Below are 27,055 nucleotides of genomic sequence, written 5' to 3' on the forward strand. Positions count from 1 at the left end.
AGGGTAGATGTTGGTAGCTGCCTAGTGCCAGCATAGCCTAGGCTTTTGACCTGGACCAGTGCCAGGTCCTTTCTGTTTATTATCTCATTGTGAGTCTGTGTGGACTAATGCCTACTGCAGACGGGAATCTCATCTCTCCAGATATCTGCATATCATTCCTAGAACCACTGGGTCATCTTAGGGCTACACAGCCCACATTTACTTCTTTCCAGCTCTTTCCATCAGTCAATCTGAAGGCCTCCTTAATTATCTTTATTGCTTTTCTCTGAACTCTTCAATTTGCGAGCATATTGCCTTTTGGGTAGTAAGATACCAGAAATGTTCAGAGAAATTATAATCTCCTGTGCATGATGTAATGCTTTGGCCTAAGAAGTTGAAAATCATAGCAGCAGTTTGAACTGCTATTGCTATCATACCCTGTGATCAATTTGGTCTTCTCCAATTAACTCAATTTTTTTCAGTTAAGGTGAGTATGTGGATCAATGTCAATATAATTTAAATCCAGAATATTCAAAGGTGTGTGCATTAAAAGCAAAGCAAAAGCAATGAAGCAAAAAGAAAGAAAGGATTTCTTGGTCTTTGCTCATTTACTGATCATCCACTACGTGCCGGAGCCCAAAGGGCATGCTCTGAAGAATCTTCTCTTGGAATGCTTTGAATGTTTAAAATATTTTTTTCATTAAACATTACTCTTGTTTTCTGGGACACCTTTTAATTATTATATTTTGGCTTTTCTGTTCTAATTTGTAGATGAATAACTCATAGTTTCTGGTGATGGTGGTCCATTTGTGGATCTGGTTATATGTAACAATCTTTGGCTTGGTTATTTTGAAGTGAAATATAGTTTGGCATAAATGATTATATTGATCAAGATATCACATGAAGATGCTAATTATGTGATGCTCTTTTTTTCTAAGAAAAATAGAAAACTAAGTGAAGTTGGAGTTTTAAAAATGTAATTTGAACTGAAAAGTCCACAACTTGCCTTCTCTCCAATTTAAGCCACTTCGATTATTTTTTGAAGTCTGTTTATTGTTAGAGTAACTTTTTTTTCTTTAACTTTTTACTATTGGCCCAAAGATGTCTATGTGAGTATTAGTTCCCAGTGATGGGATTGTCTCACAATAGCAGGTGGAGTGTTAATGTTCCAATATTGAAAACACTCTTAGGATAAAAACCACAAAAAAACCACACAGCTTCCCCACTGGGGAAAGCTGCAGCTTGTAGTGAAATCACACACCACCAGATCTGGTGACTTGTCATCTCTTGTCCCAGTAATGATTTTGAAACAGTCTCTCAACAAAATAGAAACAGACTCATAGATAAAGAACAGACTGACAGCTGTCAGAGGGGAGGGGTGTTTTGGGGCTGGATGAAAAAGGTGAAGACTTTAAGCAATAACAAACAAACAAACAAACAAAATACCTCATAGACACAGACAACAGTATGGTGCTTCCCAGAGGGAAAGGGGACTGGGGGAGGTAGAAGAGGGTAAAGGGGCATAAGTGGTGATGGAAGGAAACTTGACTTTGGGTGGTAAGCACACAGTACAATATACAGATGATGTATTATAGGAGTGTACTTCTGAAATCAATATAATTTTATTAACCAATATCACCCCAATAAATTCAATAAAGAAGGAAAAAAAGGAAGTCATTGCTGACCCTGGCTTTATCCACAGCCCCAACAGCTATTTCCAGAAGCCCAGTGATCTCAGGATCAGCACCAATTTGGTTGTATTTCAGCCCCCATGAGTTACTTTCTTTTGTAATTTAGAACCATGAACCTCTAAAAAGATTTACTTCATGGTGTAAGAATTCTTCCAAGAATCTACCTAGGTTTTAAAGTAAGCCTCCTTGGCTAGAATGCCAGCCTTACCTGGGGTGGGAGAGAGGTGATACCGGAAATGGATTTCGTTAGTTCATTTTGTTTGGAAATGAATACGGATAACATTCTTCTGTGTGCATCTTTGGTTAAAAATGATAACATGAAGCCACTGCCAAATACCAGCCTAAAAACTCCTCAGCAAAGTCATGACGATATCCTCTCTTGAACCTCCCCTGACTTTGTGTCTTTCTATAATATACAGTATAATTTATAAAAGTGTGAGCAACTGTGGAATTGTTCTCCTAATAGATTCTGAAGATTCCAATTTCCATTCTGCCACACAAGACTGAAAATCCACTTGTGCTCACTTATCTGTATCTGTACCTCATCCCCACGCTGCATCAAAAATCAGGTTCAGGTGCAGGTTAAGAGCACGCATTTACCTCTGGAGTATGGGACTTATTAAAATATCTCTCCACAATTAACATCACCATATCAATAAGAATTATCATTAGGTCTTGTCAATCAGGTGCTGAATTTTGCTTCAGGGAAACAAAACAATTTAAATTATAGCAAGTGCTCCCCCCCTTTTTTTACATGCTCCTCTTTAAATTGGATAATTATGTGGCTTTTCATTAGATTCCTCTAAGCATAATAGATCACAATATTCACCCTTTGACCTTGGTGATGAATGTCTCTGGTGAAAACATGTGACAAGCAGTGTTCTAATGAGAACAAAATAGGGAATAACTGGGAATCTTGTATAATGAAAGGGGAAAGCATAAAGAAAGCACAACAACCTTGAAGGTTGATGCACAAAATGTATTTGTAATGTGGCAATGATATGGGTTGGGGTGAAAAGAGGCTATTTTTGGTTCTAACCCTGTGAATAAAAACACTGATTTTTTTCTTCAGGAAAGCTGTACATCAGAAAATACTAGTCTCAATGAAATGGCAAGCACAGATGGAGAGAATCCACAATGCTAAGCGGGGGACTCATACAACTCATTGTACCTCAGAACAGCTGCAGTGGAAATCTGAGCACACCTCCTACTTTATCACTGTCTTTATGGGAGTTCCAAATGTGAGGACAGCATTAAAAGGAAGTGATTTGGTCTTGGGAGATTTATAAATGTGTAAGGGATGTTGAGGAAGGACAAGAGAAGCAAGTAGATCCCTAATATCTCTAGCCAGCTCTTTTTGGTCAGTGTCCAGGCAGCCTGCCCTGCTGGAGCTCGGGCACCTCCCATACCTCCAAAGTCCTCATTCTCTGATGGCTGAAGGGCTGGGGCATCCCAAAGGTGGCCTGTTAAATCTCACAATCCCATTTGTGATGTGACTTAAGGAATGGCCCAACCAGTACTTAGACTGACATGATAGAAGAAGGGCTGGGATTTGACCATTGGTTGGTCTGACTCACAAGTCCATGTTCTCCAGGTTAAAGGCAACACATAACATAACTGTGTTACATCTTTTAAGAACTGTGCCTTTGCCATGAACTTCTCCCCAACTGACCTGTCCAGGTCTCACACTTAGAATTGATTTGGGTTATTGTGAACTGAATATTGCTATCAGTCTTGCCATTTGTGCAATTTATTTTGCTTAACAGAATACATGTAAGAGAAGAAGCATCTGCCTCCATAAATTAATTTCTTCTGGAGAATTCCACTTTTGGATAAGAATTTGCAGTGATTAATGAGTGTGCTTATAAAAGATTAAGAAGCTGACCAGGCTTGAAACCATGGTTCCTTTTATTTATCTGCACATCTGGTCTGCTTAAGGTCAAATTTACCCAGGGCCCTTGTCCCTGACCTCTGCCAGGTGGATTTGAGTGGAGACGTCCTCAGTGCCAGCAGTCCTTTGCCTCTTTCCACAGAGCCTGCCAGGAAGAGAAATATTTAAAGTCCATTTTGAGCTGCGATTTGTCATGGACATCAGGCAATTAGTGGCACACAGAGCCAAAGGAGAATGAAGAGAGGAAAGGCTCTGCCTCTCTAGCAAGCTCATCATTTTTTGCATTAGTCACTGTTAGAGACATCTCTGGTTTGCGTTCCCAGCTCAACTGTACAGACAAGAGATCTTTTAGCTTCTCCCTAGTCACCCATATGCTGAGATAACTGGAAAAGATGGGTAATAGTAGTTGTTGTAAGCACTTGGGGGCTCCAAGAGGTATCCCTAAGAACTCTGTAAGTAGGGAGGGGCTGCTATTCTTTGAGATTTAAACCTTCAGCAAAAAATGCATCAGCGTGGAGGTACCAGAAGTCAGTCGTCTGAAGGAGCGGAAATAGTCACCATACCCACACAACTCAAATACAACCTGTTTGAACATTTTATTAAACAAAGAAATATTTGATTATAAAGAAGGATTGCTCATTCATAGAAGCAGGGTAAAAAGAGAGAGAACTGAAGTCAATTGACAGGTAATTTCTGGTCCTTTTGGAAGGGGTATCTCTAATGTGGTGATGGAAACCATAGATATTATGTGTATGTGTCATCAACAGACTTCAAGGAGTCAGGTCCCTTTGGTAAGAACATCCTATCCTATCATGGTGACACTTAAACCTTTAGTCTTCTCTGTCTTGATTATATGTCCACCAAATAGCCTTCAGAAGTTGCTTCCCATGAACTTTGGCCAACAGAAAGCAGACACGGTGATGAGACTGATGTAGAATATCCCCAACAGTGACTTCTCACTAAAAACGTTCATGATGTGTTTTGATCTTACACATAAATGCTGTGCTCCTGATGTATGTCTATGGGGAAGTGGGCCATTTCTCTGTGCTGACAAAGGCAGGGCCTTGAGCCTTCTTCAAGCTGAAGACCAGAACCTAGTGGGCATTCACTAAGCGGATGCATACTAAGAAGACACCTGCAGGAGAAGCTGCTGGCACTTCACCTTGGCACCTACCTGGGCACAGATGCATTTCTGGAGGCATCTTTTTAAAAACCATTTTAACAACTCCTAAGTGCACAGTTTAGTGGCATGAAGTACATTTACATTGTGCAACCATCACCACTATTAATCCCCAAAACTTTTTCATCATCCTAAACTGAAACCTGGTGCCATTACACAATACACCCCATCCCACCTCCCTGTGGCAGCTGGTAACCACTACTCTACTTTCTGTCTCTGTGAATTTGACTGCATATAAGTGGAATTACACAATCTTTGTCTTTTTGTGTCTGATGTGTTACATGCAAAATAATGTCTTCAAGATTCATCCATGTTGTAGCTTGTATCAGAACTTCCTTGTTAAAGCTGAATAATGTTTTATGCATAGACCATATTTTGTTGAACCATTCATCTACAGATGAATATTTGGGTTGTTTCAATCTTTTGACTCTTGAGAATAATGCTGCTAGAAATGTGGGTGTACAAATGTCTGTTCAATTCTCTGCTTTTAATTCTTTTGAATATGAATGAAAACATTGTACATCTCTATAGTAGTCATACCTTATCTTTCTCAAGTGCTGTATAGTTTACAGAATACATCAACATATTTAACTGATCCTATGAGTAGATAAGTAGGAAGGTAGATTGAGCTATCATTTTCATTCTGCTTAGGGTTGACTGAGGTTCAGGGAGGTAAAGTAGGAGATCCTGGATTCAGGTGCTGACCTTCTCACCACAAGGGTCTCTTTTTTGGTAGTTCTTTTATTTTATTTTTTTAAAATTTATTTAATTATTGTTCGAGTACGGTTTTCTGTTTTTTACTCCCATCCCAGCCCACCCCCCAGTGCTCTCCACCTCCCTCCCATTTCCACCCCCCTTAGTTGTTGTCCATGTTTCCTTTATACTAGTTCCTGTAAATCCTTCCCCTTTTCCCCCTGAGATTCCCTCCCCTCTTCCTTCTGGTCACTGTCCCCCTGTTCTCTATTTCAGTGTCTCTGTTTTTATTTTGCTTGCTTGTTTGTTTTGTTGTTTAGCTTCTGTTAAAGGTGAGATCATATGGTATTTGTCTTTCAACACCTGGCTTATTTCACTCAGCATAATATTTTCCAGTTCCATCCATGCTATTGCAAAGGCTAGGAGCTCCTTCTTTCTTTCTGCTACTTAGAATTCCATTGTGTATATGTACCATATTTTTTTGATCCATTCATTTACTGATAGGAGCTCTTTTAATCACAGAGCAATGTGTGTGAGGATAGCAACAATGTCTACCTTATTAACTGCTGTATCCCAGGTTCTGGCTCAGGGCTTATCATAGCAGATGTTCAATTCACATTTTTTGAATGAGTACTTCCCTCTCAACATGGTCCAATAGCCAACAGCATGAGTGATGCATGAATACTTACTGGTCCTTGGTTGGGGACCTGAGCTGGTCTTGAAGACCACTGTAACATTTCTGAGGGAGATGAGCAGGTTCCTGACTGACTGATGAAGATCCTCTGGAATAGGTGCACAACCAACTACTTTGACTCCAATGGGCTTCACAGCCCCTATTTTTGTGGTGAGTGTGCATGTGACTGCATGCGACTATGTAGAGGAGAGAAATAATTCTGGACCTACCGGTTCGCACCAGAAGAAAGCCTGAACTCACTGAGGAATGAGAGCTTCCACAAGCTTTCTCTTGCCCTGTAATTACCCTGAAGACAACTACTGTGGTCACGTGGCTAGGTATAATTCATGGCCCAGAGGGGAAAATGAGACCTCAGGAGTTTAATTAGTATTGTCATCATCTCATTTGGAAGAAATTGCAATGAATATTTGTTATGGCAGTGTTCAAAGAAAGGACTGTTGAAAGTGGAAGAGATGCTATGTCTTCAGAACTATCTGGAGGCTTCTCCCTCATTCCCAGACTCATTCATCATCAAAACTGCACAGCTCTGGCACTCACTCACTTTGATAAGTCTGTTGTTGAAAATAAACATCAGGAGAACTACTTGGCCGACAAAAGGCACATAACTCATGCTGGACTCAACTCTGCCAAACTGCGGGCTTATAAACAGTAGGTTTGTAGGAGCCTGGGAACAACCACAATCAAATATATCTTTGGGAGAATTGTATCTGTTTGCTGTGTTGAGCTTTGAGGGTAGAGCCTGTCTCTTCCTTAATACTTAAAGGTTTTCATGACCTGTGTGTCAAAGTCCTAGTTTCAGAGCAGGAGTCATAGGATTTAGTTAAGCTATCTAGTGTAGATAGTGACCTACCCAAGGTAACACATACAGCCAGTTAGGGTCTTATTTAGTTTTTTTTTTTTAACTTTATAATTTTATTTTGGAGGCAGAAGGGGATGGCGGCATACTGAAGCCAATATCACGAAAATGACACGTGCTTATAAGAATGTATTGGGGTAAAAAGATGTCGATGAACAAGTACAAGGGCAGTGCTAACTGGACAAGGCCCTCTAATGGACACCCTTCTCCCACCCACTCTAACACAAGAGACCTGTGAAGTTCACGGGTAGGTTGTTGAATTAAGTATTCCAGGAAGCACTGGTGTAGACAATTTGTAATTCACTGCATAATTACTGGAATTCATTGGATAATTACCAACTCTCCATGCCACTCTCCTCAAAGGAGACCTAGCCTGAGTATTCTCCAAGTCTGAACTTTTAGAGATAAACCCAAATCAATAGAGAGCTGAGTAATGGAGAGTTAATGTTAGAAAGCATTCCAGTTAAAGGATTAATGCTAATGTCTACACATGTCACTATTAGAGTGCCACATGTATATTTAAAGTCTTATACCACAGTGTAACACTTGCATTCTGCATTTGCAATATCCTATGCCTAACATTTAAAGTTACTCTTGAAGTAAGTCATCTGGCTTTCTAACAAGGACATTCTTTCATTTCACAACATGCAGTATACTTGTAATCACCTGTCAATTTTTCTGAATTCAGTTCATCACCCTTGCAGGACAAAGAAGAATCGCCATAAATACAAGAGGGGTGCCGAGGGCAGACTGTCCCCCTATGGGCTTGTGTGAGGGAGGGAGGGGGAGGTGGACCACTTGAAGTGGTCCAGAAGGGAGAGAATGGCCTAAGCATGTTGAGACAGCCCATGGTGGTCTCCATCACAGCTGAGCCCTGCCTGGCCAGGCATCTCTGGAGGGCCATGGTCAAGGATTGTGTTAAAAATGGTGATTTTGGAGTGATTCTAAGCTCGCCTTATGGTGGGGAGAGAAAAGAAACCAACATTTAGTGAACAAATACTATATGCTAAGCATTACACATTCTTCATGACATTGGATCCCACAATAACTCTGGAAGTTAGCCTTATCTTTCCCATTCTATTTTTAAGAAAACTGAGACTTGGGATATTAAAAACCTGTGTCAAAAGTCACACGGGGAGTGAGTAGAACTGCTGAGACTCAACATTCTGGCCACTTCTCCCTCAGGTTAATAGGAGAAAACAGTGGGCTACAGTCAATTACTATTGGTGGGTGGCAACCAGACAGCAGCTGGCATCAGAAAACTCATTTCCTAGGCAAGGGAACAGAAGGTAGGAATAAACTCATCTTGGGAATGCTGAAGGGTGTGGGGATGGAAGACAGGGGATGCCAGCAATACCATGTGTTCAAGATCTTTTTTTGTGGCATCCATGGGAGTTATCAAGGCCTTGGATGGAGAGCCACCTGACAAGGGATGGCTGGAGCAGAGATAGTTTTTGTGTTTTTCATGTAAAGGCCAGGTGCTTGAAAGATGAGTCCAAATAAATCTTGTTCCCTCAAGCATTTATTGAGCTCCTACTACACAGTAGGTGATGACATAAGAGTGAACACAGTATTAGTCCTTGCCCCAAATGAGCTTATATTTTAATGGAAGAAAATGAATAAATAAAAAGTAGAATGTGCTCTAACAGATGGTAATAAGCTGAGTGGAGGAAAGTCAAGCAAAAGCAGAGAACTAGAGGACCAGTGTATGTGTGTTTTATACAGGGTGGTTGGGGAAGGCTTCAATGATAAGGTGACATGAGCATGAACTGAAGGAGGGAGCCATTTGACTATCTGGCAGAATTCCATTTCAGCCACAGGAGCAGTAAGTGCAAAGGTCCTGAGGAATGAACATTTGTAGTATGTTTGAGCAGAGGAAGGGAGGGAGACAGGGAGAGAATGAATATAGATAGAGAAGTAGCAGGGGCCAGAGAGTGTAGAACTTTTTAGACCACTGTACGAATGTTGGATTTTATTCTGACTGATGTGGGAAGTCATTCGACAGTTTTGAGCAGACAAAAGTGACATGATTTGGCTTTTACAGTGAAAGGGTCACTATGGCCACTGTGTTGAGCTCGGTCTATCCTGGGGCAAGGGTGGAGGCAGGAAGACCTGTTAAGTTGCTGTGCCATCATTCTGGTTATGGATGGTGGTTTGCAGCAGGAGGATGGCAGTGGAGGTGGTGAGAAATGGTCACAGTCTGGATATAGTTTAAGACAGAGTAGGTTGGATTTGCAGATGGACTGAAATATGGGGTTTAAAAGGGGTCAAGGATGACTAAGGTTTTGGTCTTGAGCAAAGGATAGGAAGGTGTGGACCTTAATTGAGAGGCTGCTGGAGGAAGAAGGAGGTTTTGATGCATGAGTATGTCACGTGGGCATGAAACCAGAATTTCATTTTTGGGAATATTAAATTCGAGATGGCTGGTGGACATCCAAGTAGAGATCTCTCTAGAGTGTGAAGTGGTCCAGACTGGAGATAAAAATTTGGGACCTGTTAGCACTTGGATGGGGTTTACAGCCAAGAAACTAGATGAGATCAACTTGGGGTAATTTAGAGAGAGAAGAGGTCCAAGGACTGAGCCCTGGGGCACTATAATTTTTAGAGGATGAAAAAAATGAGAAGAAGTAAGCTGGAGATGAAGAAGGAACAGAGTCCTGGGAGCCAAGTGAAGAAAGCTGTCGAGAGTTGAAATAAGATGAGAATGGAGAGTTGACCATTGCATTAAGCAACACAGGGGCCAACGGTGACCACGACAAGAGGCAGGTCACGCCTGAATGGAGTGAGTTCAAGAGAGAATGGGAGGAGAGGTGTGCAGGGTGCCAGTGTAGACAGCTCTTTTGAGGAATTGTCCTACTAAATGGAGCAGAGAAATGAGACAGAAGCTGAAATGTGGGGTCAAGAAGGAATTTCCTCCCTCTCTATATCTTTTCCTTCCTTCCTTCCTTCCTTTTTGCCTCCCTGCCTTCCCGACTTCCTTCCCCTCTTCCTTCCTTCCTTCTTTTCTTTCTTTATTTTTAAAGATGATGGAAATGCCTCAGGTTTGCATGCTGCTGGGAGCAGGAGGGAAGAAGTTGTGGAGGAGTGTCCTTGAGCAGGGGAGGGAGGGAACCTGGTACAGGTGGAGGGGTGGCCTCCAGGGGCAGGGAGGCCCCACCCAGAAAAGGGAAGGGGCAGAGCTGCAGGGCACAGGCAGGCAGGCAGGTGAAGTGGGTGGAGGAGTAGGGGCAGGAGGCAAGGACACAGCTGAGAGGAAGACACAAGCAGAGGTACCGAAGTTGGAAGGACAGAGAAAAGGGGGCAAAATTGTTAGTCTGAAACTGAGGGAGTTAGTCAACACCCCGGGGGAGTGTGGCAGGGAGTAGAGTAGGATTTCTGGGGAGCATCAAAGGCCATTTGAAGTAAGTGACTGTGACTATAAAGTGAATGAAACTCATGAAATCCAAATGTGTTTCTTTAACGTGAAGCAAATTCATTGTAAGGTGGTTTAAATTCTTTAAACCTGGTTCCTTTTTTCCCTGAAACCTATAAGGATTCCCTTTCAATCCAGTATTAAATCCAAACTCTAACCTGTGCCACTCTACTCATTCAAGCCTGCTGGCTACTAGTTCCCAGCTCAAAACCTGCCTTCTGCTGAGTGGGTCTCCTCCCTATTCTTCCAAATGCCGCATGCTGGTAAGCTTTTGTTCATCCAGTTCTCTCTGCCTTTCCTTTACCTAAGCAGCATGTCATCCTGGAGTTCTCTGACCGCCCCAGCTTTCCTTTTTCTGCATTTTCTTTATTTTTAAAAAATGAAAAAATATATTTCCAGTTGTCCCATTTTTTCTCCCTTTTATTCCCCTCTGCCTTGTACCTGCCCCCTCCCCCTCATCATTGCCCTACCTTAGTTCATGTCCATGAATCATACATATAAGTCCTTTGGCTTCTCCATTTCCCATACTATTCTTAACTTCCCCTGTCTATTTTTTACCTACCATTTCTTTTTCTTATTCCTTGTACCTTTCCCCCATTCTACTCCCTCCCCCTCCCCACCGATAACCTTCCTTGTGATCTCTATTTCTGTGAATCTGTTTCTGTTCTAGTTGTTTGCTTAGTTTGGTTTTGTTTTTGTTTTTAGGTTCAGTTTTTGATAGTTATGAATTTGTTGTCATTTTACAGTGCATATTCTTTATCTCCTTTTCCTTAGATAAATCCCTTTAACATTTCATAAAATAAGGGCTTGGTGATAATGAACTCCTTTAACTTGACCTTATCTGGGAAGCAGTTTATCTGCCCTCCCATTCTAAATGAAAACTTTGCTGGATTGAGCAATCTTGGATGTAGGTCTTTGACTTTCATGACTTGGAATACTTCTTTCCAGCCCCTTCTTGCCTGCAAGGTCTCTTTTGAGAAATCATCTGACAGTCTGATGGGAACTCCTTTGTAGGTAACTGTCTCCTTATCTCTTGCTGCTTCTAGAACTCTCTCCTTCATTTTAATCTTGGCTAATGTTAATTATGATGTGCCTTGGTGAGTTCTTCCTTGGGTCCAACTTCTTTGGGGCTCTCTGAGCTCCCTGGACTTTCTGGAAGTCTATTTCCTTTGCCAGATTAGGGAAGTTCTCCTTTATTATTTTTTCAAATAAATTTTCAATTTCTTGCTCTTCCTCTTCTTCTGCAGCCCTAGGATTCAGATATTGGAACATTTAAAGTTATCCCAGAGGTTCCTAATCCTTTCCTCAGTTTTTTGAATTCTCATTTCTTCATTCTGTTCTGATTGAATGTTTATTTCTTCCTTCTTGTCCAAACCATTGATTTGACTCCCAGTTTCCTTCCCTTCACTATTGGTTCCCTGTACATTTTCCTTTATTTCACCTTTCATAGCCTTCACTTTTCCCTCTATTTTGTGACCATACTCCACCATTTCTGTGAGCAATCTGATTACCACTGTTTTGAACTGTGCATCTGAAAGGTGGGCTATCTCTTTGTTGCTTAGTTGTATTTTTTCTGGAGCTTCAATCTGTTCTTTCGTTTGGGCCATATTTCTTTGTCTCATTGTGTCTGTTACATTGAAAGGGGCAGAGCCTTAGGTATTCACCAGGGTGGGGCAACCCTCTTTGCTGTGTTGTGGTGCTATATGTGGGGGAGGGGTCTAAGAGGAAATAAAGTCTCTTGTTAAGTCACTTCCTCTGCTACCTACAAGCAAATTGGGCCCTTCTGGTGCTGTTTCCAATGTGGGTGGGTTTGTGTACATTCTAGGGCTCTGTGGGTCTCCCCAATGAACTCTCCTTTGAGGCTGGGAGTTTCTCCCACCACCTCAACCCCCACAGGTTTTTTCAGTCAAAGGTTTTGAGGCTTTCTTTCCCTGCTCTGGAACCCTGGGTTATGCTGTCTGTCTCACCCCCCAGCTGTTCCCCCTGTTTATCTGCATGCAAATGTGGGGCTGCCTGTCTGCCAGCCACCTCCTGGATGCATGTCCTCTCTTCCCTTGATGCCTGTCTCTGTCCCTCCTACCAGTCTGGGTGAATGTTTCTTGTTTAACTCCTTGGCTGTTGGACTTCCATATAGTTCAATTTTCTGGCAGTTCTGTTTTTTTTGTTTGTTTGTTTGTTCACTTTTTAGATTTTATTTATTTATCTTTAGGGGGGAAGGGAAGGAGAGAGGGAGAGAAATATCAATTTCTCTTGTGTGTCCCTTGCTGGGAACTGGCCTGCAACCAAGGCATGTGCCCTGACTGGCAGTTGTGGTTATTTTTTGTTTTTAAATTTGTTGTTGTCCTTCTTTTGGTTGTGCGAGGAGGGAAAGTAGATCTATCAATGCCTCCATCTTGGCTGGAAGTCCCCTTTCTCTGCATTTTCATGAGGCTGTAGGCCGTGGCTTACAATGGTTGTTTTCTGATTGCTTTACCTGAGACAGCCTGTTTCCTGCATAGATCGGATGTGTTGGAGGTTAAGGGCAACTCTCCTAGCCATGGGCATCTACAAAGATCTCATAATATGATTAAGGTACAAAAAAGAGGGCAAAGTTGGTTGCTGAGCCTCGGGCAAGGACCCCTGACTTCCTTCAAATGGACCTGGTAGCATTCAATTCCAAAACCCTCCAATACACCTTTGCAAATTGCATTCAGCAGCTATTAAAGATGACACCCAGGTCAGAACCTAAATATCAATAATTCTCCCAGGCTTCCCCCTTTCCATGGCTTCTCAAATGCCCATGGATTTAAATGGAGTTGAAGGAGCTGCAGGGGAGGTGGGAGTGTTTGTGTTTCCTCTGTGATCTTTGACAGTGAACCACAGAATTTTTAGCTCCTTGAAGCTGTTGCAGAGGTGACCTGTATTAAGGCCTCTCTACCCCCTGTGTGGCTTCCAATTGAGCCCCATGCAGTTATTAGAGGGATAATGGGATTCATTTCAGCAAGGACTGCCTGGCTGGGGCCGAGCTTATTTTAATTTTCAATGTTAATAAACTTGTGGCTACGGCTTTTTTCACACCGATGTGCTGCACACCTCATTTCGCCCAGCCGTTAGACAATTACCAGCAGCGCCTCTGTTCCCAGCACCTCTTAAACATGCAGCAATTATGCTTATTTGGTGAATGATGATGAAATTTGGAGGAGGCAAATGCACTGGCGTAGAACTTTCTTCCCAACTTCCTCAGGTGTGAGCCGAGCATATCTCTTCAGTAAAAAAAAATGGGGCTATGGTTACGGCCTTCATCATAGCAGAAATGTAAGAACTGTCCCCTCCTGGGTCCCTGACATGGACCCACTGGCTGCCACCTGAACCAGCCCTGACTGACCTAGACCTCAGACCCTCAGTGCCAGGCTATTGAAACAACCCATTATTCAGGTTGGAAAATGAGTACCTAATGCTCTTCATTTATTTTGAAATGGGAAGTTTTCAATAGGTCTTATGTGCATATTAATGCATTGAGAGTAAAGATCCCTTTATTTACAAAGTTGTTTAATTCTTCACTTTCGTGCCCCTTGTGGGTTTGACTGGGTTTCCCATTTGCCCAGTTACTCTGTGATTTTCATAGCAGCTTAAACAACCCTACTTCTCCCCCTTCGCATGCCTTCAAATGATAACCAAGCAAAGCAATTGCCGGTCTGACTTCTGACTCTATTTGCAACATCTTCCTGGGCTTAAAGAATGGTTTCACATGAGGGGACAGGGGACAGTATGTGGACTGGAACATAGAGACAGGACATAGGTCCGCACCCAGAGAGCAGTGGCCAAAACACAGCTTCCCTGCTGCTCTGTGATGCTGTGGCTCCACTCAACAGTCTTCCTCTGCCTGACCCAGTTACTGCCCAGTGCCAGCCTGCTTGCCTGCAATGTTCCCAAGCCCTTGGTACCTAATGGACAAATTTCAGCCATCTTCAATGAGAGACAGGCAATGCGTAAACTCCTGTCGTGTCAGGGCTCCCTTTTAGTGGTACTGATATCACCTTAGAGGGTTGCAACTTGTTACCTTTTTAAAGAAATGGAAAAGATAGAATAGAATAGGAAATATCAAAGTGCATTGTACCTGATGATAGTATTACAGTATTTCACTAAGGTTTGGTTTTGCTTTGTTCATTCAAAAAATAGTTATTGAAGAGCTATTCTGTAGTGGACAGCATTCTAGGAGCTGGTTTCAGTGAGATGGTTATATCTGTGTCCGCTTGTAGGTATCTATGCACTAGATCACAGTATAAACTGTATCTCTTACTATAAATTGGTATAGAAAAAATTTGAAGAATTTCTGACATAGTTCCCAGCATCCCCCAGGAGCCAAGCATCCCCAACCTATTTCTGTCTCCAAGGTTCTCATTGGCCACCCTGAGCCTCGCTCAGTTCCCAAATACAGTGCTCTTCATGGCCCAGTGCTTACCGGTCAGGATTCAGCGTGTGCTTTTTAACTTTTTAAACTTTCAGTGTCTGTCTTACTCTCTGGAGTCAGGGGATGGGGCTAGGCATTTGAAGGCACAGGGCTCAGAGAGAGGAGGTGGTCGGCTACACAGGTGGCAGAGACCCAGGTAGCACATCTGCCAAATGATGCAGGGCATGAACCCATTCAGTCAGAAGGCCCCCATTCAGGTGAGGCATTTTCACAGAACACACACTGTGCCCAGAACCAGTGAGATCCCTGGCTGGGTGAGCAGGCCAGAATTTCTCAAGGCAACACTAACGAAGACTATTCTTAGCTCTTACATGGCTTGCTATGGTGTCTGTGGCATTTGCTGTAACCACACATGGACAAACCATTAATTTAGAGAGACTTCTATTTATACAATTGCAAAAATTCCGAATTGGTGGATGATTGTGCGTGTGTACATAACCTTATAGGACAGCTTCTCCATGCTGCTTGGCTGCATTTTTGGTGAAGGGTCCCAGAATTCCTTTAGAACTGCTGCCCTTTCAAACGTGAGGCTCACCATAGGGACTGAGTCTGTTGTGATAACTAGAACTTGCATCTGAGCTAAAACTGGAGCCAGATAGGCATTAAGAAATGTGGGAGCCGGCCTCACATTCAAAGAGGGCCTCACTTAGACTTTTGATGTTCTGGTCAAATGACACTACCTAACCATTGAAGGAAAAAGGTTTTCATACAACTATTTCCTATATGGGACAATGCTACTGATAGAGACATAAATTAAACAAATCATGTCATTATGAGTAGCACTATTATATTGCACTATTTTTCTGTGTAAAATCTTTAGATAGTTGAATGTCTGCAATTTTTTGCAACTTCAGTTTTGTAACAGAGTGAGGTGTCTGAGGCTTTGGCTAGGTCAGTTTGAGAAGATTGATCCAGGACATGCCTGAATGTCAACTCCATGAGGACTCTAAGCAGTAGCTGTCCTAGAAAAATCAGTTCATGCCTCTCTCCCTTGGCTAAGGAAAGGTAAAAACAGAATTTATTCCTGTTTACGAAGCACTTTGGACACTCTCGGGGCCACACCGATGTTATAGATGATGGGCAATGTGTCCCCAAATGGCATCATCACAAATAATATGACCCAGAAATAATGAAGCAGGGAGGAGGAGTCTCAGGCAAATACTGCGCAGTACTGCAGCTCTGGAAAGCTCAGGAATTCTTCCTTTTCGTTTACTTCTTTTTGTATTTAAAAAGGGGATCTCTCTCAATAGCAGAAGTCATATATTCAGAAAACTTAGGGGAGAAAAAGTCAAAGAAAAATAAGCACTGATAATCCCTTCTCTATCCCACTTCACAGCCAGGCAAGGTAGCCATTATGGTGTGTGTCCTTCCAGACTTTTCTTTGCCTTTACAGAGACAGGTATAATTCAACAGGAACCATCCCTGTTTTTCTCCTGTGTTTCTTTCTGGAGCAATTAAATTAGAAGTCCAATCCCAAAAGAAAAATTTGGGCCAGTATTCTGCCTTTCCATCTGCTGTCTCACTTTCTCCCTTATACCCAGAAGCAGAGGAATTATTTGAGGGAAGAGGAGTGGAGGTTAGGAAACTTATTTAAGTGTGTTTCTCTTCTTGGCTCATCCTCAACACCTTTGTTGGTTGTCAGCCCAGGGAAGCACCATGACCCTTGGTAGGGAGAGCATTTGGAAATATGTGGGGAAGTTTTTGTTGTCACAATGCTTAGGGGACATTTGTGATAACTAATGGGTGGAGGCCAAGAATGTGAGCCACCCTGCAGTGTGTTGGGCGGTTGTGTCCAACAGGCCAGTAGCCCAGACTGAGAAGCACCACACAAGGCCCAGGTGTCCAGGGCTGGCCCCTCCCCCCAGTTCTGAGTGGGTCAGGATAATTCAGAGGAACAGAGGAGGAAACCCACTTTACCTTAGTTTCTAGCTGCATTTTTCCAATTAGAATTTTCCTAATGAAGCTGGTATTTTGCTTTTCATCTGCCCAACACTTTAGTCTATTTCTCAATTGGTTTCAAACTCAGAGGGGAAGAGAGGTGTGTAATTAATTACCAATCTCCACATAGACTTTTAAAAAATATAGCACTATTTATTCTATACATGTTGCTTTGTATCTTGCCTTTTTTATGTAGAAAGAGATCACATTTTTTTCATGACAAATATTTTGTCTAAAGCTGACTTTAAAAAAATTTTTTTAAATATATATTTTATTGATTATGCTATTGTAGTTGTTCCATTTCCGCCCCCCTCATTCCCCTCCACCCTGCACACCCCTACCCACCCACATTCCCCCCTTTAGTTCATGTCCATGTGTCAAGTTCTTTAGCTTCTACATTTCCCATACTATTCTTGCCCTCCCCCTCTCTACTTTCTACCTACTGTCTATGCTACTTATTCTCTGTACCTTTTCCCCCTCTCTCCTCCTCCCACTCCCTTGTTGCTAACCCTCCATGTGATCTCCATTTCTGTGGTTCTGTTCCTGTTCTAGTTGTTTGCTTAGTTTGCTTTTGTTTTACGTGTGGTTGTTAATAACCGTGAGTTTGCTGTCTTTTTAATGTACATGTTTTTTTATCTTCTTTTTCTTAGGTAAGTTCCTTTAACGTTTCATATAATAAGGGCTTGGTAATAATGAACTCCTTGAACTTGACCTTATCTGAGAAGCACTTTATCTGCCTTCCCATTCTAAATGAAAACTTTGCTGGATTGAGCAATCTTGGATGTAGGTCCTTGCCTTTCATGACTTGGAATACTTCTGTCCAGCCCCTTCTTGCCTGTAAGGTCTCTTTTGAGAAATCATCTGATAGTCTGATGGGAACTCCTTTATAGGTGACTGTCCTGTTATCTCTTGCTGCTTCTAGAATTCTCTCCTTCATTTTAATATTGGCTAATATAATTATGATATGCCTTGGTGTGTTCTTCCTTGGGTCCAACTTCTTTGGGACTCTCTGAGGTTCCTGGATTTCCTGGAAGTCTATCTCCTTTGCCAGATTGGGGAAATTCTCTTTTATTATTTGTTCAAATAAGCTTTCCACTTGTTGCTCTTCCTCTTCCTTTTCTGATACCCCTATAATTCAGATGTTGGAACGTTTAAAGATGTCCTGGAGGTTCCTAAGCCTCTCCTCCTTTTTTTGAATTCTTGTTTCTTCATTATTTGCTGATTGAATATTTCTCTCTTCCTTCTGGTCCATGCTTTTGATTTGAGTCCCAGTTTCCTTCCCATCACTATTGATTCCCTGTACATTTTCCTTTATTTCACTTAGTGTAGCCTTCATTTTTCCATCTAATTTGTGACCAAATTCAACCAATTCTGTGAGCATCCTGATCACCAGTACTCTGAACTGTGCATCTGATAGGTTGGCTATCTCTTTGTCACTTAGAAGTATGGGCTCTGGGGCTTTGATCTGTTCTTCCATTTGAGCCATATTTTTGGGGGGGTCTGGTCACGCCTGTTACATATGAGGGGTGGAGCCTTAGGTGTTCACCAAGGCGGGACAACCCAGTTGCTGGGTTGTGACGCAGTATGTGGGGTCAGAGAGGAAACAATGATACTTGCTCTGCTATCTCTTGGACTTCAGTTCCTTTTGCTGCTTTCCACAAGCAAACTGAACCCTTCTGGTGCTGGTTCCTGGGTGGGTGGGCTTGTGTACATTCTAGGGCCCTGTGGGTCTCTCCAACGAACTTTCCTGTGAGGCTGGGAGTCTATCCCATCACCTCAACCCCCACAAGTGTTTTCAATTGGTGCTTTTAGGCTTAATTTTCTGGCACTGGGGCCCTGGGTTATGCAGTCTGTCTCACTGCCCAGTTTTCACTTGGTTTATCTGTACACGAATGTGTGACCGTGGTCAGCCAGCTGCCTTGCGTGCCTCACTGGGTCTGCTCGTTGCCTCCCCAAGTCCTGGGTCTGCCAGCTTCCACTTGCGTGCCCGGGTCTACCAGCCACCGCTTTTTCCTGCCGTGACCCCTCTCCTCTGGCTGCTGACTTCGTCCCTCTTACTAGTCTGGATGAATAGTTATTGGACTTACGTACAGCTCAGTTTTCTGTCAGTTCTGGCTGCTTTTTTGTTTCTAAACTTTTGTTGTCCTTAATTTTTGTTGTGCAAGGAGGCACAGTGTGTCTACCTACACCTCCATCTCAGCCAGAAGTTTAAAGCTGATTTTTAATGGTTGTTTTATATTCTAACATATAGTTATGCTATACTCTATCTAATCAATTCTCTTCTTTTAGACATTTAGGTTGTTTCTAGTTTTGTCTTGTATATAAATAGGGCTGCAATGAATGCCCTTATACTCTGTACTTTAGCACACATTTCTGATTCTTTGTGATAAATTCTTAGAATTGGAATTAAGGTAGATGCATAATATTTATATTTTTTTGTTTTTAAAACAGCTTTATTGAGATATAATGGGCATACAATGAACTGCACTTATTGAAATTGTATACAGTGACAGTTTTGACATATAATATGCCTGTGGAACCATCATCCCAAAAGTTTCTTGTGACTCTTAGTACTCCCCCTCTCCTGCCCTCCCTTCCCTTTCCCCAGGTAACAATTAATTGGCTTTTTATCACCTTAGATTAGGGGAGTTTGTCAAGTTTTATATAAATGGAATGACATTGTATGTAGTCTTTTTGTCCGGCTTCTTTTGTTCAGCATAATTTTTTTGAGATTTATCTGTGTTGTTGAGTGCACCAATAATTCATTCCTTTTTATTGCTGAGTAATATTCCATTCTGAGAGTAGAGTACAATTTATCCATTCACCTGTTGATGGATATTTGGGTTGTTTTGGGGCTATTACAGATAAAGATGCTACAAACATTTGTGTCCAAGCTTTTATGTAGACTTCATGTTTTAATACCTAGAAGCACATTGGCTGGTTCATAAGGTAGGTATATGTTTAACTTCTCAAGATACTGCTACACCATTTGATAAAGTGGCTATGAAGACCTTTGATATTTAGTTTAAAATAATACAAGTGAATTTGTGTTAGTTTTAATTGTCCTTGGATTAGGAGCATTAAATCATAGGACATTGGAGCTAGAAGAAACTTGATAACATAGTCCAGTTCTTTGCTTTACTAAAGAGGGAACAGGGATCCAAAAAGTTTAAGGGACTTTTCCAAGATCTTTTAGCTCAGTAGGCTAGTCTCTTCACTCTTCTAATAGGCCTTGCAATTTGGGAGAAATTCTACCAGTCATATTGTGACTTCCCAGTATGACCTTGTGTTATGACCGCCAAGGACAAAACATCTTTTAAAGTCTACCTTGCTCTGCATGTGTTACATGACTTTGGGCATGAAACATTTTTTGAAACTGGGGGAATTTTTGGGGGACAAGGAATAAAAAGCATTAAAAGGGTAATGAAAGTAATCTATAGGAAATCATATCTGATCATTCACAGTCTAATAGCACAAATTGAAAATGTGCTATTATCATTAATACTGGGGACATGGAAGAGATCCATCTAGTTTCTAAACAAACCAATGCACCTGAAGATTTAGACCATAGAGCAGTCTGTTAGATATGAAGAAAACAACATGCCAGTTACCCAGCTCCTTTGGCTTACCTTTCCAGCTTCCACCCCTTATTATCATATTCATAAGCATTGTCCCTAATCAGTCTTCTGGAGTAAAGTTAACAAGCGTGTGCATGCACTCTCTTGGAATTGTTTTGCTTAGCCTAAGAAGCTGTCATGGGTTGGAGAAGGCTGCTGCTGTAACCAGATTTCATCTCTGGTGTCACTGCTCATGTCAAAGTAAAAATGCGCTCAGATGTAAGAGTTGTCCTGCTTTCATCAAGAGCGCCAGCCTGCCTGAGCCTCGTTCCACTTGGTTAGGCTTGTTATTTAAATTGTTAAAATTGAGACATCGGCAGTAAATTTCAGAGAAGATATAACAATTATTAGATACAAGCTGGGCTCTTGTACTTGAGAATATACCATGCCCTCCATCCTCCAGCAGAATGAGGCACAAATAATTTACAGTGGCTTCTTTAAGAAGTGTGGCCTGTTGTACTTGGATGACATTAAATCACAGTCCGTCCCCACTTGGATCATATTTTCAACTTTCTGATAGATTTGGTTCCAGTCAGCAGAGTGACAGAGCACTCTGGGGAATACCTTTAATGTCTGTAACTCTTGATTCCCAAAGCTGCCTTCTGGGTACGAGCTTTGTGTTTAGGTGACTTTATACACCAGGCAGGGGAGCCACAATCCTGAACAATTGCCCTATGAGGATGAGGAAAAGGAAAAGATGAGATGCTCTCTGCGAGACCTTGGGCCATTTAGAAATTCATTAAAATCCTATGAGAGCAACTGACCTTGAGGCGATTGTGCCCTGTACCCTGATCTAACTGCACTGAGGCAAAGGGTCAAGGAAAGAAATAAGTATGAATGAAGCCTGGAATCTTCAGATGGACCATCAGATGTCTGCTGGCCATCTTGTCCCACCTTTCTCTCAGTGAAGAAACACCAATAAAAACACACTTATTCAGCAGTTGATTCATTAGTCTTTTGGTTCAATGGAAACCCAGCTCTGGCTGCTGTTGTTTAATACAAATGACTCTTAGGTCAAATCTCCCTTAATGTGTACTTGTGAAATTGATGACTTGCACCCACATCTTAGACTTGACATTTAGCTATGCTCAATTCTGTCATATGGTTTTAGTCCACTCTTTCCACGATTGACAAATTTCAAATTCTGATTCTGACTTTTAATGTAAGAGATCTATGTAATCTTTACATTTCTATATCTTTGTCCAAATTATAGAAAAGATCAGAGTTTTAGAGCCAAGAGGAAGCTTAGACACCAGTAATCCAATACTCTCTCTTAAAAAAACCCGTGAGCCAAGAACTAAATAAGAAGCTAAGACTAACTGTCTCAAAATCATGCATCTAGGTAGTTACATTAAACCATGGATACTCTTTGAACGCATGTATGCTGTCTAGTTATTTGAAAATTTACTTGACTATAATGAAAGCACACATTTCCTCACTTTTTCCAAAGGCCACTGTAGGAGGCTTTGTAAACATACCTTTTTTAGAATCAGAAGCTGCTCTTGACTTTTCCCTCTACACATTCATTCACTCCTTATGCATCACTTTATAGCCTCTTGTCTGAACTACTGCTCTTGGCTAATTGATTTGCCCCAGGTTGCCATGGTGATTGTCTTTTAGGGCCATAACCCAAGATAAGTCATGTATGTCCATCTATTACAGGAGACTACTCAGAACCCCAATCTGCACCTCTACAGAAGCCCTTGAAAATACAGGGGTTTATTAGTCAGGACTTTCCAGAAAAACAACCAATTGGTTGTGTGTGTGTGTATAACTCACCCAGTTATGGAGGTTGTTGAGTCCAAAATCTAGGCCACCCCTAGACAGGCTCACGACTCAGGAGAGCTGATGGTGCAGTTCTAGTCTGGGGGCCACCAGGCTATCTCTTATTTAGATGTAAATCTCATCCAAAGACATCTTCCAAATGGATGCATAAAAGTAATACCTTGTGAAACAAAACTTTGGCCATCGAGGTGTGGGAGTCAGTGGATGAGTTATTCTTCCTGACCTTCCCTGCCCCGCTCCCAGCAGAGTGCCTAGAAGGCAGTGTTTCACCCTCCAGACCAACTGCACCACTCAGCCATCAGGGAAGCCCAGCTTGACATCTCACCTTCTTGCTCTCCCTGGGGCCCTTAATTACTCTACTTTCTCTTACTTTTGCTTCTCTGGGATTGTACCCCCTCTATCCCACAAAGTCTCAGCTCATAAGCTTTTGCCTCAGGCTACATTTCTAAGAACCTGGGCTCCTACACCTTTTTTTAAATCAGCTAGCAAACCCCTTCTCAAACCTGATTAAAGCCAGAAGCCCATTGCACAAACATGCCCTTCCCCCCAACTTTGTATCTTGTGCACATTTCAAGAATCTCTTGCTGCAAAGTTTCAGTTAATTTCCTTTGACCAGTTTAAGACCTGTTGTAGATTACGTACCAGGCTTCAATGTCAGAAAAATATTATTACCATTTGTGCATAGAATCTGAACTAATTTTGTCAGTTTATAGCCCAAATCAATCCTGTCTGTCTAGACAAAGCAATTTAACTTCTTGGTAATTTACCAATTACAGAGCACTTATTTATTGGAGATTTCATAAGTGCAGGACATGGTGAAGGGTATGAAGAATAAAAGATGTGATTTCTGCTCTCAAATTGTTTACGGTCTACTGAGCAGTTTTGCTTTCTGTCCTTTCATCATATTGGGAATATAGTTACCAAGTTAGACATTTATACAAGTGGAGTATTTATATAAAAGTCTTCTGACCAAGATGTTTCAAAATTCAAATAATTCTGTTGGAGCCATTGAGAATCTCCATGGTGATGAGCTAGCAGGTGCAAAGCAGGCTTGGAGACTGGAGGGGAAAAGATGCAGTAGCTGGGATCAGTGATAGACCATCAGTGGGTTTAAGTGGCCTTTTGCTCTGGTTGCCTATCGACATTTTGAGGGGACTCGAAGGGAGTAGACCCACAGATAAAACGAAACCAGCGAGAATAATCCATAGCCAATTCTGTCTCTGAAACAAAATACCACATAACTGTTTTTTTAGTGGTAGATTTATAATCTGAATTTAAATTTGTCAATGTTATGATACAGTTGATTCTCTAAAGCACAGGGGGATTTGCAAGATGGAGGAGAAATCTGGTGGCTAAAACTAGACTGTGGATCATTCCAATATCCACTTCCTACCTGGCTGCTGTGGAGGAACAAATAATCCAAGGTTACAGCGTCACTGAGAGTTGGTGAGAAGTCTTTGTCTTCCTACTGCTCCACTTCCATTTTAGATACATATGTTAACCATTTTGTATTTTTTACTGTATTCTTATATCTATCCCCCCAAAAAGATGCAGATAGACTCTCTTGAAATAAGGGATTAAACAAAAACCTTTATGAACAATGTATTTCTTGTATTGTAGAGGTGTTACCTCAATATAACCCTGAACTGTGAAAAATTACTCCAAGACCCTAATATACTCAAAAGCATTCCCTTGTTCTATTATGCCTTTTGACCATTGGTCTTGACCCTTAGTCAGGCAAAACTCCCGCTGATTTTCAATTGATTTGACTTCAGGTCGGCTCCAAGTTGCCCACTTTTTACTCTACATTCTCATGTGATGCAATGTGTCATGATGTGTCAATGATATGTATTGGCAGTCTTAAACCGATGATTAATTGCTGGGAAAGTGATTTTTTTTATAATTATACTCCAGTGGTTTTGGTGGCCTGACATCATAGGGATTCAGGCACACTGGCCCAGAACAGCTCCAAGAAGGTGACTTAATATTCCCATCCCTCCCCAAAATGAACCCAAGTCTTTGAAAATCAGTGTAACAGTTCCCATTTCTTGAGTGCTGACTTGATGCCAGGCACTGTGTAAAACATTCTGCAGCCATTGCCTCATCTCCTGTAATCTAGACAACAGCCCCATGAGGTAGGTGCTGCAGGGAGGTGTTGCATCCCATCTGGAGACCATTGGAGACCATTCCTGGCTCAGCGCCTTTGCACTTTATGTTCCTTCTCTCTGGCTTGCTCCTTTGGCTCATGATGCAACTGGGTTCTTTTCACATTATATGTGTCAGCCGCATGTCACCTCTTTGGGTAGGCCATTCCTGTTCACTCCATGTGAAGCAGGCCTCTTGTCTAACTGGGTAAGCGTCAGATACTCTATCAACTCTCTTTCCTTTATAACAGTTGTCACAGTCTGTACTGACCTTGTTGGGAGAGTGCTGTGTTTCTTTACTGTCTCCACTGTGATGCAAATTCCATGAGGGGAGCAGCTTTGTCTGAATTATTTATCACTCGAGTTCTAGCACTGAGGACAAGGACTGCCGCTTCAGTGATGTTCAGCCAGTATTTGTTGAGTGATCAGAGAGCCATGTTAACAGGAGCCAGACCTGGAGACTTCGGGTGAGATGCCTGTGCCTGGTAGGTGTGGGGGCTGGGCTGGGTCTCCTGGCAGGAGAGAGCATAGGTGTTAAAGAGGGCAGGTGTGGGGCTTGAGAATGAAGATATGCTTCAAGCACTGGCTGCTTTTTCTGTGCTTGCCTGCTGCTTTGTTCTCTTGTTTTAACTCTTGACTCACCCCATACTTCTTAAGCATTTTCTTGCCTTAGAGCAGAGATACTTCTGCCTCCACCATGGGAGATGTTGAAACAGACTTTTGCTGTCTCATGAGTGATGGGTACTGGTATTTGCTCTGCAGGATAACTGTGAACACTGGACAGTCCAGGAAATCCAAGGAGACAGCTAACCAATGGGACTTCAGCAGCTTGAAGACTGGACCGAGGCAGGTATGGACTTGACAGGGATGTCCACCGACCGCCTACCTTGGAAGGTGACATGGCTCATTACCAGCCAGTTTTCCTGGTGAGAAATGACTAGACTATAGTGCACCATTGTGAGCACACTGGCCTGGGATGATTTGCTGGCCTTAACTAAGTATAAAATCAGATATTAGACAAAAATGCCTTTTTACCCCCAGATGGAGGAGCGAGATCAAAAGGGCCACTTATATCCACAGGGTGTGCATGCTCTGCATTTGTACAGGCACACAGAGGGGCACCATTGGCACAAGGAGCTCAAGCACGCACATTGCACACTCATCCCTCAGGTTCAAAGCACATCCTCATGACTTTTCAAAGCGCCTGACATCCTTTCAAGTTAGCTGTTACAAAGGCAAATGCAAACAGAGCACGTTTCGGACGCATTCCGTCAGTCAGCCCTCAATCTGTATGTTCTTCCAGACACTCTTTCTCCTGCCTGATTTATTTCATATTAAAAGGGCTGTCAATCTGTATCACAAGAACAGGTTGGGGAAAAGTGAGTGATGTTTGCCAAGTGAGTTTTTGTTGTTGTTAAAAATAATGGTCTCCCACTCTCTGGCCAGGCTTCTGACTCACCCCACACAGTTCTTCTAGTCCCCATTTGCCTTTCTCTTCAGGTATCTACACATCAGAGGTACAGACCACATGTACCAGATGCATTTACATGAGAAACATGTTATACAAAGGCTGTGGCAGACCCTTTTGTATTATCCATCAAATATATCTCTTTTCACCATCTGATGACTTGGCAATGGGACCATTCTTCTTTCAAATAAAATAAATGTGCCTGCAACGTGACAGAATATTCAGCATTGAAGAGGCTTGGTCCTGGTCAGTATGTGCTGCATTCTGTGGGTTTCATTACAACGGGATGCTAAGGATGCAATCTACAGTTCTTGGTGGGATTGCTTCATGGTGCCAGCTGCATTCTTGTTTTATGTTAGGGTATTGATTATTGCATCTCCTGTCATTTAGGCCAGCTTCCCTTCCTTTTCTCTGCTATTTTGGCCTATAGATAGAATTACTCCACCATTCCATGCGATTCTTTTCTCACTTCTCTAGAAGGAGACTGATTCTTAGAGAATCCATCAAAGCCATCCTCACCTGCCATGTGAAAACTCCCAAATGACAAAGTGACTAGAAGTCAGATGGTGTCCATGCAGAGGCTCTGAGTTAGTGGCTCCATTTTGAGCATGAGCAGGAATTCCTGGGGGTGTTTGCTGAAGAGCAAACACCTCGGTTCCAACTCCAGAAATGCAGATTTGGGATGAGGCCCAGAATCTGCATTTAAAATCAGGGTGGGTTGAGGGTGGGATCAAGTGGGGGGTGATCACATGTGGCAGGGAGCTGGCAGGAGGGCACTAGCCCAATAGGCCCTAGGCATCTGATGGTGATGCAGCTGATCCAGGCCCCATCTCCCCACTCCAGGCTTCCTTCAGGCTCCACCTCTTCAAGCTCTGCTCTCCAATATTTCAGAGAAGAACATAGTCACTTAGGAGAGAGGTCCATATCAGAAACAATATTAATGCACTTCTCTCCTTCCCAAAAGAATTAGGCACGTAGTAGAATCCTGAAGTGAAGGGATAGGAAGGAAAGGAGAGAAAGAAGAAAAATATTCTAGAATAAAAATACATGCAGCCACTCAGTAACAAAGCTGACGCCCAAAGAGAATGCTGCCTTGAAGAAATTAATAGACCTACTTCCTTGAGGTTTGGGGCACTGAGGGAGACCCTTGGGGTGTCCAGGGAGGGTCAGGTGAGAAAAGATGCTGGCGTGGGTGGGAGCCCTGTGTGGGTAAGCAGCACACCAACCCTGTTTTTGCCCTCAGGTAAAACAACTACT

At 42.3% G+C, this 27,055-nt stretch overlaps 1 long non-coding RNA gene across 1 annotated transcript in view; it reads left to right on the plus strand.

Moving 5' to 3' along the window:
- The window catches only part of LOC128627144 (uncharacterized), a 96,355-nt gene that overhangs the window by 69,171 nt on the left and 129 nt on the right, over positions 1-27,055 (plus strand). The window contains exons 2-3 of the long non-coding RNA XR_008391260.1: positions 25,093-25,180; positions 27,042-27,055. The exon at positions 27,042-27,055 is cut by the window's right edge and continues 129 nt beyond it. This is a non-coding gene — a long non-coding RNA (uncharacterized LOC128627144). The remainder of the gene's footprint in view (positions 1-25,092; positions 25,181-27,041) is intronic.

Source organism: Artibeus jamaicensis, unplaced genomic scaffold, assembly GCF_021234435.1.
Source record: "Artibeus jamaicensis isolate MK-2021 breed Jamaican fruit bat unplaced genomic scaffold, CSHL_Jam_final contig_3230, whole genome shotgun sequence".
NCBI classification, from domain to species: Eukaryota; Metazoa; Chordata; class Mammalia; order Chiroptera; family Phyllostomidae; genus Artibeus; species Artibeus jamaicensis.